The sequence below is a fragment of the Pseudopodoces humilis genome, chromosome 1 (genome assembly GCF_049639895.1).
Source record: "Pseudopodoces humilis isolate 2021_Gansu_Grassland_sample_001 chromosome 1, ASM4963989v1, whole genome shotgun sequence".
NCBI classification, from domain to species: domain Eukaryota; kingdom Metazoa; phylum Chordata; class Aves; order Passeriformes; family Paridae; genus Pseudopodoces; species Pseudopodoces humilis.
Window position 1 is genome coordinate 104,284,726 of NC_142200.1, and position 7,044 is coordinate 104,291,769.

Below are 7,044 nucleotides of genomic sequence, written 5' to 3' on the forward strand. Positions count from 1 at the left end.
CCCCAGCTGGCGGGATGTGGGACGCTGCTCCCAGCAGTGAGTGAAAACGCTTTTATTGTCGCCCTGTAGATGCCAAGTAGATTTGGTAAATCATTCACAGAATCACAGAAAATGCTGAGTTGGAAGGGACCCTCAAGGATCCTGGAGGGCAGCTCCAGGCCCCGCACAGCACCGTCCCCCATGTGCCCGAGAACATTGCACAAGCACTTCTTGGGCTCTGTCAGGCTGGTGCTATGACCACTGCCCTGGGGAGCCTCTTCCAGGGCCCAAACACCCTCTGGGGGAAGAACCTTTTTCCTGATACCCAACCTAAACTTACCCTGACACAACTTCAGTTTCACTTGTATTAAAAAAGACAAGTGCCAAGCTATGTAAATAAAGTAAATAAAAATAATGCTGGATGCATGAACAACTGGTTGCCCAACATCAACATAAAATATGAGAAGAGCGTTTATTTCATCCAGGCTGCCCCTGGGATGCTGCCTACATGGCTACACACCTGAAAAATAAGCGAGTGAAGTGATGAGCCACAAAGCTAATTTAAGGGTTGTATAAATGGAGATTGATCCCCATACCACGCTACAAAAGGAGGTGCAACTTGATAACTGCACATACTACAAACTAAAAGATCCTTCACATTTGCAGTTGAAATGTATAAGAAAGTCAATGTCTGGAAGCTGAAGGTGGGTAAATTCAAGTAAGAAATGTTATTGTTGGGAGTGAATAATCACTGGCACAAATTGTGGAGAGAAGCTGTATTTTATTATTTAGAAATCTCCCAATAACACAAGATGTCTCTTGTAATATAATATGTAAATACTGTATGAATATCTGATAAATACAGTATCCCACCAGAGAAGTTGGATGCAATATTTAGTGGCCAGAGATATCCAGTAGGTCAGACAATAAGATGTCTTACATCATTCTGGCATCAAACTGTATGAACAGGACAAAGCAGAACATGCTAAACCTTTGTCTGACTTTTGTCATTTACTGAAAGTATTGTCAAGCTGCCCTGTTTAATAGCTTGTCTTCTATGATTTTTCTTCCAGGGTATTTAACCATTTTTGGGGCAACAGAGTCTAACACAAACACCTTTGTAAAAGTAGACCTTGAACAGTATTTTCCCTGAAATGTATTTCACTGTGCTTCTGAAAAAATGGGTATAAAAACCTCAAATATCTTTACTCATTCTTTGACACTGAGAATTAGCATTTGGCTAGGCTATGTGGTGAGTGAAACTATGTAAAATAAAAATATAGACAAAAGCTGTCTTATAAACAAGTTTGACAACTCAGGTTGTCAAAACCCTGCAACACATTATAATACCAAAAAGATAGCATAATTTCACCATCTTTTGAAATGTTCATGTTTGCTTAAAATCTCAGAAACTTTCAAATTCCATGTTTCTTTTTTTTTTTTTTCTTTTTGCTTTACTCCTATATCTAGAGCTTGTTGCTTTGCTCCAATCCTGCAGTCATAATTATCTGTTTGCCCTGTGTATCAAAGTTAGTTTCAAACAACAAATCTTCAGGATTAGAACTGCCTGAAGGAGCTCAACTAAGGTGTTGCTTTTCAGTCATTTTCACATGTGCAGTTTGTGTCGTATAATGGGTCACCTCTTCTGACACACCCAATGCCCATGTGAGATCTTGGCTTCAGTAAATACAATGGCAGGTCTCTTCTGCTATTCCCCATCTCTCACCCAGTCCTTTAAACAATGTTACAACTAAGTTCTTCAATTGTTGGCATCTCAATTATTAATCCTGTCTTAAGAAATCAGGGACTGTGTTCAGTTCCTGTCTGTGGCACTCTTCCACCAGGTTATTCCACTTTTCTGTGTTTGACCTTTCCAATGTGAAATGTCAATAACAACATCAGTTAAAGAGATTTGCTGTTGATAGATGCAAAATCCTTAAAACAGCTAAGTATCACTCTTAATTATCTGCAGTTGTATGGCTTCCAAAATAAGAATGTGACATGACCCAAAAATAAACACTAGATCAGTGGAACCCTCATTTCTTCTTATAAAATGAAAAACAGACGAGGAGTGAATACCAGATTCTGAAGACATCTCAGTTCTAATTGCCTCTGGAAAATTGTCACCTCTGCCTTTATCAGCCAGTGAAGTGTTTTTCCCTTTGATCCCTTTTTTAACCAGCCAATGACCTCAACCACTCTGTTCCTCTACTAAACCATTTGCTACTTCCTTGCCGTTTCTTAATAAATGTAAACAAGAACCACAAGATTTGCTGCTCAATGATACCTTTTTAACCGGTAGGAAAGCTGAATTTCACAGATGAATCAGCAGGAAGTTGTCAAATACACATCTGGTCTCTTGCACACTGGCTCACACGTAGTATCTACAGAGGGCTATGACTGGCAACAGATACATTGGTACACCCTTGGAAATGGGATGTTCATTCTCTCTTAGTAAGAAATCCTACTTTCCTTTGGCCTTGTCCTAAAATCAGCAATTTTCTTCTGTGTTAGAAACCATCTCTTCGTGTCCCTTTTCTCCTCCCTTGAGACCCAGGATTCTGCTGGCACCTGCTCTGTTTCAAGGGCTGTACTTTAATTAAAGGAGATATGTAAAACAAAATTTCCACCTGATCTTGAGGAATTATTCTCTCTAGATGATCATGCTCAGAAATTACATTTTGTTTATTTCTTGTTGTATTCTTAAAAATATATCACTAAATATATCACTAAAAATAAATCCACATTTTTTCCTATTAACCTGGACATATTAACTTATGCCCCAGATATGATCATCCCTTCTGCTATCACAACACATTGCTTTGAACATGATAAATTGCCTATACACACCATACCAAGTGAGGAAGAAGTAGCAAGAGCTACCTTATATATTTATTTGCCTCTGTTTTGCATAATTTAAAAGAAATTACAATTGCTTTGAGACAAGAAATAATCAGTTACCTTAAACTTAATCAGTTTATTCACAAAGTCTGATGAGAGCTGTCTTCCTAATGTCCAGAAATCTAATCTAGGATATTGAATAAATCAGCATTGAAATATCAGTTTCATATTGTGGTTTCAATAACAAAAATGTTAGTCTGCCATTTTTATGTGAAAGTCATCCATACACAGTGATTTTCCAATTTACTAATAGTCCCTGAGGTGGCAAATTAAGCTTGAAGTCTTGGAGCCCAGTGCTATAATGTAATTTTTCTGTAGTCTACAAAGAAAAGTGTGTGTAATGTTTTCAGACGAATATGAATATCCCATACATGTCACTGGGATATTCCAAACACCCAGGAGCCAGTGGTTTCTTGGGGCACATTAAACTTTGTCACATCATGTGGTGTAAAGTAACTTCCACTGACACTAAGGCTGAAATACAAAGGTGTGACAGGCACCCTGACAATGCTGCTTCTGGCAGAACTATCAGGGATTACTTCATATTTGCAAAAATACCTATATTGTAAATAAGAAAGCAGTTAATATGGTTCCCTTTAAAGAAAAAAAGAAACCCAGTGCATTTAATATAAGAATGGAAGACAAAAAAAAACCCCTGACCTTTACAGAGGACTAAAAATAAGACTGAGTTCTCTGTAAACCACATTTCTATCTCATCTTCTATGGCTTGAGTATATGAAATACAAGGGGCAGAAGATGAAGGAATTAATCTGAATGAAGGCGATGACAGCTAAGTCTGCTGCTGTTAGAGCTCCATAAGCTAATATTTCAGACCTCTTCAATAAGAAATCAAAAGCCATCACTGAAATACCAAAAATGACAGGCATTATTCAAATCACAAAAAACAAATGCCAAGCTATGTGTGAACAACACAGGATTAACCCTCCACCCTCAAAAATAAATTTAAAAAAATCAAAGAGCTTACATTCATGCTACTCCTTAAATGTCACAAAGGAAAGAATTTCCAGTAGAAAACAAATTCTAATACCAGAGTGGAATCAAGGCAATGTGTAATTTTCCTATAACAGTGATATTATGGGCATTTACATAACAACAGTGCTGAACAAATTCATTAGATCAAATAAAAAGTCAGGATCCAAAGCTTCCTCAGGCACAGTCAGCAGGCCAGCAGATATCCAAAGCGAAAACCAGACTTTGGCAACTTATTACCTAACCAAGAAAGAAGATAATGAACATAATTGACTACTTCTTTCCAGAATTAACTTTTTATTTAAAGGGTGTATTTGGAAAAGTGTATTGTATTCTCACCAAAGTAAGGTGTGCTATCTTCCTCTGACATACTGCCTTATTTCAGCTTCTAAGTCATGAAAATACTTAATCAGTGTCAAATTCAGATAATTAGAAACTGCAACGGAAAAGGGCATTGATAATAGGTGTATTATAAATGGCAATGTTTTGATGATGTGGGATAACTCTCCATGACTTGTTTTAAAAAGTGTTCATGTATTAAAGAGATACTCATTGGCATCAAATGAGTAGAAATTGTGGCCACCTGGCATTGCCTGACACTCCAGGTTTCAGCTTTACCTGTGCTAAACAACGCATACAGAATTATGATTCCTAGTAAGACTCACAGAATAGCATGCTTATCATTAGGACACTTCTCTAAGGGGACATTTTATATTCTATTTATATTTATTATATTTATATTTTACATTTAATAATTTCTTTCATTCAAGTATTGCAAAGGTTGTCAACATTCAGAGAAACCTTGCACAATGATATAAGGCACGTAGGAACTTCATTAATAGATGATCTGATCAAAACCTAGAGCTGGAGAAAAGCAGTGAAGGTGTATAAACTATATTTAGGTACCTTGAATATTAAAAGTAAGAACTTTTAAACACAGAGAGGGATGAGGGTCACACAGCGAGTCACGGAAATAGAATCCAAACCCCAACTGCCTGACTTTGTGTGCCTCGAAATTTGCCATTGTTATGACAATATCTGATGCTGGATGTGGTTTTTTGAAAGTACCCTAGGTGCTTACTCACATACATAAGCTCTTTGTGGATTTTTTAGAGGCTATTTCCCAGCTGACAGTATAGCTTTAAAAATACACTCCTCTCCTTGCTTAGAAGTTACTCTCCCTTCCTTGCTTTGAAGTTCTGACCATGGTTCCTGCTGTGAATACTTCTATTTGCTACATATCAGCTTATTTCTGCCTTGTGTAAAGTGAAGAGGAACCTCAACTTCTTGGAGACACTGGTTTTTCACTGCCATTGATGGCTCAGGCTACAGAAAATTTAGCTGCAAATAGTGTGAGACAGTGTTTGTACAGATACATTTTTAAATGACACATTTTGTACTGTTTGGAAGCAGGCAGTTCATACTTACTAATCATGTCTATATTGTTACTGTAGAAATGGAACACTACCAGCATAACAGAGATGGATGGGAAAAACAGACCAGTAAACCAGAAATAGCAATACCAGTCTGAGATCATCTTTTACCCTAAGGTCATTTAATCTAACACTGGTCAGTACTGATGAGCAGGTCAGACTTGTGACACCAAAGCAGAGGGGCTGTACTGGGAAGGCAAGAGAGGCACCTCTTCAGGTAAACTGAGGGGCAATATATGTTTCTGTCCCCATGTTCAGCAGCTGGGCTTAATGAATAAATGCAATTCCTCTGTTCTCCACTGAATGGAAAGGACAGAACAAGGAAGATGTTTCTGTTTTCAGGGTGAACAGGACTCAAGCTGCCCAGACTCTGCTGCATCTTTGAGAAATGTGGCCGTCCATGCAAAAGGGAGGGGCCAAGATACTGCAGTCAATCTTCTGTGTAATATAGCTGTAGATCTTCCTTAAATTCTTTCTCACTTCTCTTTTGAAATAAGGACTTCTCACGCAAGCATCGCCTGTGGTTGGTGGGAAAAGAAAGAATTTGAAAACTGCAGATTTCATCTGAGAAACTTCCCAAACAATAAAAAATGTGGACTTTAGCATCATTATAAAAAACATCAGCTTCTGTGCTTTCATTAAGAATACTCGAAAACTGTCTTTTGTGCAAGCTACAGTCTGATTGATAATGCTTATGATTCTTAAGAAAAATGGATAAAGAATCCATATTTTCCTTATCACTCTGGAATACACTGTAATTAAAACTCAGACAGCAAACAGAGCACTATCACCTCTACTTTCTGCTTGCTTGCAGCATCACTTTTGCATTTCATACCCGGGACAGAACTTGTTTCTTGCCCCATATGCTTTTGCAGAGTCAGCCACAGCAGTGTTCCTGATGGCCTTCTCTATCTCACCATAAAAAGCACATATGACATGGAGGGAACCCAGGGACACAGGGATTCAGCATTTTGAAATTTCTCCCCAAGGAGAATTCATAGGGAAAGGCCCACACATGTGATGATCTCATGGATCTCTCTCTATACCTCAGTGGGACTCCTCAGCAAACACATCAGGCAGGTTAAACCATCTGGAAAGACAGGACCAGCCTGCTCTTGCTGAGAGCTGAAGAGAGCCAGATCTCTCTCTATACGGAAATATAAATTCCCTGCAAAAGGGCTTTGTTCTCAATAGGGAGGAGAATTTAGAGCATGTAACCTACCTTCACTTTTATTACAGTAACCCCCAAAAGATTGCCTTGCAATCCCAGTTATTCAATCCATTATTGTCATAGTACAGTAGTATTAAGAGGTGACAATGTAAAGCGGCACCTGGAATTATATGAATTCATTGCAACACACAGTTCTGACAGTCTGATGGGTCCAAATTTACACATCAATTAATTGGTGATTGTCACTTATAATAGGAAGAAAGTACAAGGTTAAGCCACATGGAATAAGAATGTTTCTAATGGATTACAACACACACAAGAAGTTAACATATTTTTGTTTGTATGATTCGTAACCCCTTTCACATCCACAGGAACTTGCATTTAATTACTTAGTTCAGAAGAACAGGGTAATTAAGACCATTTATGATCCAAGTCAAAGAAAGAAACATTCCACAAAATAGAAAAGTATATTAAAGAACAGAATGTGTTGGGGAAAAAAACTTTGTGGCTTTGACAATGCCAAGAGTCAAGACAAGCCTGTGCATGGTAAATGCATGGAGTGTTCACACA